The sequence below is a fragment of the Odocoileus virginianus genome, chromosome 11, assembly GCF_023699985.2.
Source record: "Odocoileus virginianus isolate 20LAN1187 ecotype Illinois chromosome 11, Ovbor_1.2, whole genome shotgun sequence".
NCBI classification, from domain to species: domain Eukaryota; kingdom Metazoa; phylum Chordata; class Mammalia; order Artiodactyla; family Cervidae; genus Odocoileus; species Odocoileus virginianus.
This window is the reverse complement of record NC_069684.1, coordinates 46,613,188-46,626,039: the sequence shown is the minus strand read 5'-3', so window position 1 is coordinate 46,626,039 and position 12,852 is coordinate 46,613,188. Positions and strand designations below refer to the sequence as shown.

At 37.0% G+C, this 12,852-nt stretch overlaps 1 protein-coding gene across 5 annotated transcripts in view; it reads right to left on the bottom strand.

The window, feature by feature from the left end:
• EFCAB2 (EF-hand calcium binding domain 2) overlaps positions 1–12,852 on the bottom strand; it is a 130,842-nt gene that overhangs the window by 116,923 nt on the left and 1,067 nt on the right. The window lies entirely within an intron of this gene.

The following is a 12,852-nucleotide window of genomic DNA, read 5'->3' as shown; positions in this document are numbered from 1 at the left end:
GGATACAAGATTAATATAAAGAAATTTGTTGCATTATTTTATACTAATGATGAAGTATCAGAAATACAATGCAAAAATATAATCCTGCTTAAAATTATGTCAAAAAGAAATACCTAGGAATAGACTTAAACAAGGAGGTGAAAGACCTATATGCTGAAAATTATAAAACATTGATGAAGGAAATTGAAAATTATTAAAAGAATGGAAAGATCTCCCATGCTCTTGGATTGGGAGAACTAATATTGTTAAAATGGCTTTCCCACACAAAGCAATCTACAGATCTCATACAATCACTATCAAAATACCCATGACATTTTTCACAGAACTAGAACAAATAACACTAAAATTTACATGGAACCACAAAAGACCCAGAATTGCCAAAGCAATCTTGATGAAACAGAACAAAGCTGGAGGCATAATCCTTCTATACTTCAGAGACTATTACAAAGCTACAATAATCAAAACAGCCTAATGTTGGCACAAAAAAGATATATGGATCAATGGAACATACTTACAGTCAATTAATATACAACAAAACAGCAATCAAATACAACACAGAAAAGATAATCTCTTCAGTAAGTGGTGGTGGGAATACTGGGCTGCTACCTGTAAATTAATGAAATTAGGACATTCCATCACACCATATACAAAAATGAACTCAAAATGTTTTAAAGACCTAAATATAAGACATGACACCATGAAAAGACTCCTAGAAGAGAACATAGGCAAAACATTCTCAGACAAAAATTGTAGGAATATTTTCTTAGATCAGTCTCCCAAGGCAAAAGAAATGAAAGCAAAAATAAACAAATGACCTAATCAAAATTAAAAGCTTTGGCACAGCAAAGGAAATTTTCAACAAAATGAAAGGATAACCTATGAACTGGGAAAAAATATTTTCAAACAATGTGATTGACAAGAGTAATAGCCAAGAATATAAACACCCGCCAAAAAAAAAAAAAAAGAATATAAACACCCCATACAATTAACTATCAAAAAAGAAACAACCCAATCAAAGAACTAAGTAGACATTTCTCCAAAAAAGACATGCAGGTGCCTAACAGGCACAAGAAAAGATGCTCAACATCACTAATTACTAATGTGCATCAAAACCAGAATGAGGTATCACCTCATACTTTTTACAATGGCTGTCATCAAAAAAGTCTATAGATAATAAATGCTGGAGAGAGTGTGAAGGAAAGGGAACCCTCCTACACTGTTGATGGGAATGAAAACTGGTACAGACACTTTTGGAAACAGTTATGGAGGTTTCTTTAAAAACTAAAAATAGAGTTACACACACACACACACACATATATATATACACAATGGAATATTACTCGGTCATTAAAAAGAATGCCATTTGCAACAACATGGATGGGCCTAGAGAATATTATACTAACTGAATTCAGTCAGAAAAAGACAAATATGATATCATTTATATGTAGAATCTAAAAAATAATACAAATGAATCTATATGCAAAACAGAAACAGATTCACACACACAGAAAACAAACTAATGGTTACCAAAGAGGAAAGAGTCGGGGGAGGAATAAACTAGGAGTATGGGATTAACAGACACAAAATACTATACATAAAATAGATAAGCAATAAGAATCTACTGTATATAGTACAAGGCACTATGTTCAATATCTTATAATAACCTACAATGGAAAATAATCTGAAAAAAAGAAATATATATATATCTAAACTGCTGTATACCTGAAACTTAACACAATACTATAAATCAACCACACTTCAATTTTTTAAGTGTATCTAAATTAAACTTCTTAGAGATTTTACATGAGATTATCTTTGTTCCTAGGAAATATATACAAAAGTATTAAGGAAGAAAGTGGCACAACTATAATATACTACTCTTAAGTGTTTCAAGTAAAGAATATACATATATAACAGATACATACAACAGGTTATATGTATATGTATGAGAGAGAGTGATAAAATGTGACAAAATACTGAAATTAATCTGGGTAAAGGGAATGTGGGAATTCTCTGTACTATTACAATTTTTCTGTAAATTTTAAATTATTTTACAAAATTACTGTTCAAAATTATTCTTAAAAATAATCAGTGCTGAATAAAAAGGCGGTTCAAGAAAAAAAATATCTGAATTTAAGATGCCAAAGGTGGTACAATTCTAGATGATATAAGATACAGTTCAGCCACAAAAGTGGGTAGTTGAAGTATAATGCACATAAAGTGACTCAAACTGGTCATTTGAAACACTTTCCCTCTCATTTCATCATATTGCACAGTTTCTATGAAACTTCACTTACTGATTTCACCTGAAGTTCTTTAATCTCTAAAATTCCTTTCACTCTTCTTTTGAAGCCTTAGTGCTTATTCTATTTTATAACATAGTTACCAATGCAAATCTACTAATCAATTAAAGAGTTCCATGTTCCCTTTCCTTATAGCTAATGAAGATCTTAATTAACAGAATTTCAAATCCCCATCTCTTTGACATACTATTAGACAGACTACCACTTTTCAGGTTTATTATCTTGGATCCTACTCAGAAGTATTTGAGAGTCCCGTGGACTGCAAAGACATCAAATCAGTCAATCCTAAAGGAAATCAATCTTGAATATTCATTGAAAGGGCTGATGTTGAAGCTACAATACTTTGGCCATCTGATGAGAAGAGCCAACTCATTGGAAAAGACCCTGATGCTGGGAAAGACTGAAGGCAAAAGGAGATGCGGGCAGCAGAGGATGAGAAGGTTAGATAGCATCACCAACTCAATGGACATGAATCTAAGCAAACTCCGGGAGACAGGGAAGGACAGGGAAGGACATGGACTGTGCTGCAGTCAATGGTATGTAGCAAAGAGTCAGACAAAACTTAGTAACTGAACAACAACAGAAGAATTTAACCTATGTGATACTATTAAATTGAATACAAATGTTAACGTCAGCTACTATATCAAAGTTGGTGATAATAATGGCACATCACCCCCTACCATCAACTGTGCCAGACATCCCTGCATCCTGAATCTCTCTGACTTAAATTTCAGAAGTTATCACCTGGTTACTCCAAAGGATGAGAGATCCAACCATTTGCCTTATGACTTTCATCCAAACCTCCCATACTTAGTCTCACTCCACACATAGGCCAAGAGAGGTGGCTGCTGCCTCCAATTCTAAAAATTACCAGGATTTCACAGCTCCCCAGGAGAAGGCAACAGCGACCCACTCCAGTACTCTTGCCTGGAAAATCCCATGGATGGAGGAGCCTGGTGGGCTGCAGTCCATGGGGTCGAGAAGAGTCGGTCACAACTGAGTGACTTCACTTTCACTTTTCACTTTCATGCATTGGAGAAGGAAATGGCAACCCACTCCAGTGTTCTTGCCTGGAGAATCCCAGGGACGGGAGAGCCTGGTGGGCTGCCGTCTGTGGGGTTGCAGAGTCGGACACGACTGAAGCGACTTAGCAGCAGCAGCAGCACAACTCCCCTTGGTTTGTTTCTTTTTGGCTCCCTCCTTCACAGGTTTATGTTTATTTTCTTTGGTTCTGCTAAGTTAGTGGCCACCCATCCATCCATTTAATAAATTACTATCTCTAGTAATGTCTTTTTATAAACCCCTATTATCTCCTCTCCCATTCTCTTTATCTTTGTAAGTCTATGCCTTTTTTTTTTTTTTAATTCTTTTACTGTCATTCTGTGGGATTTTAGGAAGGGCAAAAATAAACACGTGTACTCAATCATCATGTTGAAGCAGAAGTGCCATTCTAGCATTTTAAACAATGAAGTTGGATTTTAAAATGTAATTTCCAATGTGAGTGCTTCTGCAAATGTAATGAGGGTAGCTCTGAACTATTTTCAATATTTTTAGGTTAACAAAAAACACATTTACCCATGAAAAGACCATGCAAGATGACACTAAACTACTTTACTCAATATGTTACCCTTGGTTCATTTATTCCTTCAGCAAAGATTTACAGATTGATTACAATAAACCCTATAATTGTTCTAAATCCCAGGGAATTAATAGTAAGTGAAAAAAAGTCTCCGACTTCATGAAGTTTCCACTGTAGCAGGATAGACAAACAATAAGCAAATATGTATCTTACCCGAATCACAACCTCTGACTGGCAATTATGTATCTTTGATTAATCATTTTTAAAAGAAAATAATGTAATTAGTAAAAAGGATCACAATAAGTGCTCATAGAATTTAGAAATGAGATTATCTTCTGTGACTCATAAATAACTAGTATGAACCAACAAAGAGGAGAAGGAATGAAGTCATTTTTCCAAAGGGGATAGACAGTGGAGATCAAAGTTGTGTCAAAAGATTCTTGATACAAGACATTCATTGAACATTTACTGTGGCAGCATTATTCTGCAGCATTATTTATGGCACAGAAAATTTGAAAACAATGTAGACATCAATAGTCAGGGAAAGCTTAGGTAAATATAATTCATAAATATAATAAATACAGCTATTAAAAATAATGCTGATAAATACTGATGACATGAAAAAGTGCTTATAATAGTAAATACAAAAGCTGGATATAAAACTATATACAACATAATCTCAAATTCGTAAAACAAAACAAAATACAAATCTGTCTAGAAAAAACCCAGAAGGAAATACATTGAAACTTTACCCTAGATTCTAGATCAATGGTTTTTAATAGCATCCTCATCCTCCAGTAACTTTGTTAGAAATACAGATTCTCAAGAGTCCACCCTCAGCCCACCAGCCCCAGACTTACGGGTTCAGAAACTCTGGGAATGGTGCTTAGGAATCTGTGGCTTAACTAGCCCTCCAGGTGATGCTGAAGTTCATTAAAGTCTGGGAACTACTGCTCCAGGTGAGGAGATCATGGGCCAAGTTTTCCTTCCTTTTATAATAAAATTCCCCTTGACTTCTCTATGTGGGGTATAGAGGCTAAGAGCACTGGCTTTGGAGTCAGAGAGCCTTGAACGTGAGCCCTTGTTTCAGGTTAGCTAAGTGGCCGTGGTCATACTGCCTTACCTGTCTTTCAACACTACTTCAGTCCACGCCCTCCTGCTTTACATAGTTTGACAGGAAGCCTAGGTAAGGCATCTTACTTTTTTTGACTTCTTTCAGGATTTTCTTGTTATCTTTGCTTTTCTACAGTTTGAAATATAATATACCTAGGCATAGCTTTTTGGTATTTATCCTGAAGGTGTTCAGTTAGCTTCCTGGATCTGGTTTGGTGTCTGTCATTAATTTTGGAAAACTCTTGGCCATTTTTTTTTAATATATACATTTATTTATTTATTTTATTTAGTCACACTAAGTCTTAGTTGCAGCATGTGGGATCTAGTTGCCTGACCAGGGATCAAACCTGCACCCCCTTGTATTGGGAGTGTGGAGTTTCAATCACTGGACTGTCAGGGACATCTCTCCTCTTGGCTGTTATTATTTCAAATACTTCTTGTGCTTCATTCTTTGATTCCTTTTCTTCTGGTAATTCCGTGTATTTTAGACCTTTAATAATTGTCCCAGTTCTTGGATGTTCTGGTTTTTCTTTGGTTTTTCATTCTCTCTCTGCATTCAGTTTGGGACGTGTCCAGTGGCATCATCTTCAAGCTCAATGACTCTTTCCTCAGTCATGTTGAGTCTACTGACAGGCCCATCAAAGGCATTCTTTCATTTCCATTACAGCGCATTTGGTCTCTAATATTTCTTTTTCTTTCTTGGAGATTTCATCTCTCCACTTAACAATACTCATCTGTTCTTGCATGTTGTCTATTTTTTCTATTACAGTCCTTAACATATTAGTCATAGTTATTAAATTCTTTATCTGATAGTTCCAAGATGTGTACAATGTCCCTGAGTCTGGTTCTGATACTTCCTTTCTCTTCAGGTTGTCCCACTTATCTTTTAGCATGCCTTGTAACTTCCTGTTAAAAACCACACCTGATGCATCAGGTAGTAAGAATTGAGACAGAAGGTCATTAGTATGAGGCTTTATGCCAGTCTGACTAGGAATAGGGTGTGTCTGAGTTTCCCAGATAGTACTAGTGGTAAAAAAAACCCACCTGCCAGTGGAGGAGACATAAGAGACGCAGGTTCGATCCCTGGGTCGGGAAAATCCCCTGGAGGAGGGGGTGGCAACCCACTCCAGTATCCTTGGGAGGATCCCCGTGGACAGAGGAGGCTGGCAGGCTACAGTCCATGGAGTCACAGAGTCGACCTGGCTGAAGCGACTGAGCACACGAGGCGGGTGTGTGCCACGTCTCCTGCTTCCTGCAGCTCTAGTGCCAGAGCCCTGTCAGAATTCCTCCTCAGATACAGTGTGCATTTACATTTTTCAGTTGTAAAACACTGGTATCACACTGAGTCCTGTTTATGCGGTGATAAGGTGTGAGTTGAAGAAAAGCAATCTATAATCTCATGATTAAAGTTCAGGTTTTTTTTTAATGACCAGGGTTTCTGGAATGTGACCCTTATAACTGTTTTTTAGCTTCTCCCCATCCTCTTAGATGAGATAAGAAGGCTATGGGGCACTGTGGCTGGCTAAACACAGATAGGCAGGACAAGGCACTGGTAATGTCTTTTCCCCATGGAAAGCAGATCTTTTTATGAAGAATGTTCTGGAGATTTCAAAATGGTTCCTTTCCCCCTCTGCCTGCTAGAGCAATAAGGAGGTCTTTCCTGTCCCATTACCAGACAGCCTGGTGGGGTTCCTGGAAGTAAAACCCAAAAAAATATGAGGGACTTCCTAAGACTGTAGGTTCCCAGAAGTTTCTCACTAGCACAGCTACCACATAGTCTTCAACTATTTGCCAAAATTACCAAGTATTTCTTCCAGTTTACAGCAACAGGGGTGATGACTTCCAAGCTCTTAGTGCTGGAGCTGAAACTAGAATTCTGCTTTACCATCCAAGCCCCTGTTACTCATTTGTAGAAAGTGGATAAGAGGTCTCTCTCACACAGGTTTGTTCAAAGAATTAAATAACATAATTCATGTAAAATATTTAGCCCAGTGCCTACTTCAAAGTGCTGATGAGATCGAGAACTCTTTGAACTGAAGTCTAAGGAAATTAAATGACATGCCCAATGAAATCTGGAAAAAAAACAAAAGCAGTGTCCAAGTTCAAGACCAGGTCTTAAGCTCCAAATGTATCGCTACATTTTAAAAATAACTTATTTCATTACACTCATTCATTCCTTCAACAAGTATTTACAGAGTGACTACAATACATACTACAACTGTTCTAAATCCCAGGGAATTAACAGTAAGTGATATAAGTCTTATTGAGAGAGTCAGTTCCTAGGTAGGATGATAAGAAGTCCAGGGTTCCCGAGGAGAAAGGAATCCGGTGCCCTCGAGAAGGAGAAAGGGGTCTGGGGCTCTCAAGGAGGAAAAGACAAATGTTCTTTTCTACATTGCTTTGTCTTAGTCAATATAACAATGCATCTTGCTTGAGGACATGTTTCTCCTTAACAAGAACCTTCTGACTAATCCTGTCATCTTAAAATTATATTATGGGAGTGGGTCTGGTAAAATCTTTCTATTGTTCCTTCCAATCTTGTTAATTTAAGATATATGTTGTGGGAGTGGGCTGAAAAAATATATAAGGACTTGATAAGACTAGTCAAAAGCAAAGGAGAAACAGAAAGATATACCCATTTGAATGCAGAGTTCCAAAGAATAGCCGAGAGAGAGAAAAGCCTTCCTCAGCGATCAGTGCAAAGAAATAGAGGAAAACAATGGAATGGGAAAGACTAGAGATCTCTTCAAGAAAATTAGAGATACCAAGGGAACATTTCATGCAAAGATAGGCTCAATAAAGGACAGAAATGGTATGGACCTAACAGAAGCAAAGAAGAGGTGGCAGGAATACACAGAAGAACTGTATAAAAAAGGTCTTCACGACCCAGATAATGGTGTGATTATCTGACTCACCTAGAGCCAGACATCCTGGAATGTGAAATTAAGTGGGCCTTAGGAAGTATCACTACAAAGCTAGTGGAAGTGATGGATTTCCAGTTGAGCTATTTCAAATCCTAAAAGATGAGGCTGTGAAAGTGCTGCACTCAATATGTCAGCAAATTTAGAAAACTAAGCAGTGGCCCCAGGACTGGAAAAGGTCAGTTTTCATTCCAATCCCAAAGAAAGGCAATGACAAAGAATGCTCAAACTACTGCACAACTGCACTCATCTCACACACTAGCAAAATAATGCTCAGAATTCTCCAAGCCAGGCTTCAACAATATGTGAACCATGAACTTCCAGATGTTCAAGCTGGATTTAGAAAAGGCAGAGGAACAAGAGATCAAATTGCCAACAACCACTGGATCATCAAAAGGCAAGAGAGTTCCAGAAAAACATCTATTTCTGTTTTATTGACTACGCCAAAGCCTTTGACTGTGTGGATCAAAATAACCTGTGGAGAATTCTGAAAGAGATGGGAATACCAGACCATCTGACCTGCCTCTTGAGAAATCTGTATGCAGGTCAGGAAGCAACAGTTAGAACTGGACATGGAACAACAGAATGGTTCCAAATAGGAAAAGGAGTACGTCAAGGCTGTATATTGTGACCGTGCTTATTTAACTTATATGCAGAGTACGATCATGTGAAATGCCAGGCTGGATGAAGCACAAGCTGGAATCAAGATTGCTGGGAGAAATATAACCTTAGATACACAGATGTCACCTCCGTTATGGCAGAAAGCAAAGCCTAAAGAGCCTCTTGATGAAAGTGAATGAGGAGAGTGAAAAAGCTGGCTTCAAACTCAATGTTCAAAAAACTAAGATCATGGCCTCTGGTCCCATCACTTCATGGCAAATGGATGGCAAAACAATGGAAACAGTGACAGACTCTATTTTTTTGGGCTCCCAAATCACTGCAGATGGTAACTGCAGCCATGAAATTAAAAGATGCTTGCTCTTTGGAAGAAAAGCTATGACTAACCTAGACAGTATATTAAAAAGCAGAGACATTACTTTGCCAACAAAGGTCTGTCTAGTCAAAACTATGGTTTTTCCAGTAGTCATGAATGGATGTGAGAGTTGGACTATAAAGAAAGCTGAGCCCCGAAGAATTGATGCTTTTGAACTGTGGTGTTGTAGAAGACTCTTGAGAGTCTCCTGGACTGAAAGGAGACCAGTCAATCCTAAAGGAAATCACACTGAATATTCATTGGAAGGACTGATGCTGAAGCTGAAACTCCAATACTTTGGCCACCTACTACGAAGAACTGACTTATTGAAAAAGACCCTGATGCCAGGAAAGATTGAGGGCAGGAGGAGAACAGGATGACAGAGGATGAGATGGTTGGATGGCATCACCAACTCAATGGACATGAGTTTGACTAGGTTCTGAGAGTTGGTGATGGACAGGGAAGCCTGGCGTGCTGCAGTCCATGAGGTCGCAAAGAGTCAGACACGACTGATCGACTGACCTGAACTGAACACTTAGATTTCATGTCATACATATGGAATCCACTAAACAGCCATTAATTCCCTAAAATATACCAACCACTTTTTTCCCAATTTATTTAGCATTCCTTTAATGCCAGGCATTGTGGTGGGTGATGAGGGTGTAACAATGACTATGAAGATACTGTCCACATTATAACAGATTATGAAATAGATATAACTACTTCCAGTTTACATTTGAGGAACCTGAAGATCCCTAGATTTAGTATTTTCGCTAAGATTTTATCGAGCTTGAGGAAACTATAATTTAGATCTTACTTCAGTGCTCACATTTTCTACTATTTTGTACTACACTCTACTATCAACAGTTCACTTTTCAAGAAGTAGCATTAACTTGTAATCTCAGTTTTTACTTTAGATTTCCAAATGCTGGGTTTTGAGAGGAATGGCACAATACAGGGAAACAAACACATAACAAAATTATAAAACTCCTTCCATCTAGGAGCTGATTCCTTAATTGGAAGTGCTTTACCAAGCAATATTATCAAAGCATTCAAAATGAAAAGAATATTTTAATACAAACAAAAATCATAAATCCTAGAAGGAACTTTGAGTACCTGAGTCTTATTTAAAAAACAAAAAACTGACATGCTTTCCAAAACTCAGTGGCCTGCCAAAAATTAGAATGTTATACCTAAACAGTGTGTTTCCTAGACATGATTTTAATCACAAATAGAAGATTCTTCCAGTCCTACATAAAAGTCTCTAAGAGATAGAAACATTAAAATAAGATTTAAAGATCCAAAGAATCAACAACTGCATTGATTCCTCATTTTAAACAAAACAGAGGGAAAGAAAAAAATAAATAAATAATGCTCTGGCTGAGGAAGCTTACACAGAAATAACAGAACTTCAAAAATAATTTTTCCTATCCCATTGCAAACATTCTACTTTTAGTAAAACAAATAAAATTAAGTACTTTAAAAAAATTAACTTGATTCTAGAATTTCAAATTCTTTTTTTAGCTAATATGTGTTACATTTTTTAATCTAGGAAAAAAGATAAATTATACTATGTATAAGGTACAAAAATGTTACAAATTAAGCATGATTTCAATGTACATAATCCTACAGAAAATTTTTATAAATAGAGCAAAATAGCCCATTATAGATTTAGTTACTATTTCTTACCAATATTCTATTTGTACCAAGATTAATCCCTAAATGTTGAAGAAGAGCTGGATATGATAACTAACCAGAAACTTAATCCTTTAGAACTTAAAAAAAATTCAAGATTAAATATGAACTTAAAATATATACGTGTTGTTATTTTTTAAAGACATGCCAATGAAGTTTTTTGGCTCTCAAAAAAAAAAAAAAAAATGTTTGTTGAGCCAGATGAAATAAAAGCATATAGCTTACTTGAAAGGAAAAGGGGGAAAATCTGTAACAATAATTGTATATGCTTTTAGGTGTGGATCTTTGGGGAAACAGTAAATAATACTTTGATTAAAACAAACACTTTGAATTAAATTATCTGCATGTGACAATATTTATTGAATTCCTACCATGTGCTATGCGTTCTGCAAGACACTGAGTGTAAGAAAATGATCCCCACACTCTTGAAGCTTATAAGGTAATGAATATAGCCTTCACAATCATCCCTTTCTTTTGCTTGATTCCATGTTCATCAAGCAACTTTAGAAATATAAATCTACCCTCTACAAAAGCTTTATACACATAAAACAGTATATGACATTGCAGAGGTCAGCTTCCTGATCGATATATCAACATACCCCAATTTAAATTAATAAATCATTATTCAGGTTTGTACATCACTCTTTATGAGTTTAGTTAGCTTGAGTGAATCCTCAAAGCCTAGCCTATTCTGATTAATTGGTCAGGCGTAATTTCGGAAACTTCAGCGCAGAGAATCAAATATGTGAGGGAAATACGTGTATTCAAAGATGGTTATCAGCAAATGAGTCTCTAGTTTATCCTTAAGACAACATACTTCTGTTTCATCATGCCCTTCAAGCTGCTATTACAATTAACTCATAAGACCGTTGTAAAGAGTAACTGAGATATACCGTGTAACAGCGCTTCTCAAACTTTATTAGTGCATGTGGCTCACCAGCAGGAATGCATAAATGCAGTCTTATTCAGTAAGTCAGAGGCAAGGACTGAGCTCCTTCCTTTCTTACAAGCTCCCAGTGATACCCGGCTGCTGCCCACATCAGAAGGGGACACAACACACCTGGCAAGCAGCTGGCACATGGGCTGCTCATCCCAGTCCAGCTGACTGTTCTCTCCCTTTTGTGGATGTCTTATCTCCCTTACATAGCTCACCTTCTTTGGGAGAAAAAAATATCCTCCAAAGTTCTAACCTAATCAGAATGCCTTCCATATGGTAGGCATTAAACACATGTCAACTGAATGAATGACACCAGTCTGATTTTAACAGTCATTACTTCTATGGCTATAGACAGAACTGTTTCTTCTCTGAAATAGTTTATTATAAATAGGAAAGTATCTTTGAAAACTGAAAAAAGCTTTCAATCTACTTTTTTAATGAAGAAAAACAAATTGTATTTGCAGCATAACCAGTGCATTTTTTTCCTCAGACTGACCTAATCAAATGTTTTTTAAAAATCCATGATTAACTTAAATCCTGAAAGTCTTCCTTTTTTTTTTTTTTTTTTGGTAAATAAGAATTTTAATAAATAAAAGTAAGTCTTTCTGGGGAAGGTCTTTTTTTTTTTTTTTTTTTAGCTGCACCGGGTCTTCTCTAGTTGCTGCAAGCGGGGGAGGGGGGGTGCTACTTTTCATTGGGGTGCAGGAGCTTCTCATGCCCGGGCTTTTTTTATTGGAGAGCCCAGGCTCAGCAGTTGTGACGCAGGGGCTTAGCTGCTCCCCTAGCATCTGCAATCTTTCCCCACGGGGGATGGAACCTGTGTCCCCTGCACTGGCCGGCATATTCTTAACCGCTGGACCACCAGGGAAGTCCCTCTGGGGAAAGTTCTAAAACTAATATTAAAAAAGTAATCCTTTTCTTAGGACGCACCTTATACTTTTAAAACAGCACAATAAAATTGTAAGGACATCTTAGGAAGGTAACATCTATAAAATGTCTGGCTTTTCAGACTAACGTAATCATAAAATGAAAAAAAAAAAAAATAGTATCATTGCCGTCACTACGTAGCTCTTTGGCACAGTGCCGTGTGTTTCTCCGCCTTTTTTCTGTGATCACCATGACAAGTGACTGAATACCTCAGCGCTGCCTTCTACACTTGTAAATATTACTTACTATCATTACATCTTTGTTCCATGCTGAGAAAAATGGTACGCTGATGTGTTTCAAGCACTCAAAAAAAGAACAAAGGTGGGGTATTCTTTTCATTTCTAAGATGTTTACCGTTTCAATGGCTTTACGGTTTAGCGACGAGTTCACCAGTTACTGAAATT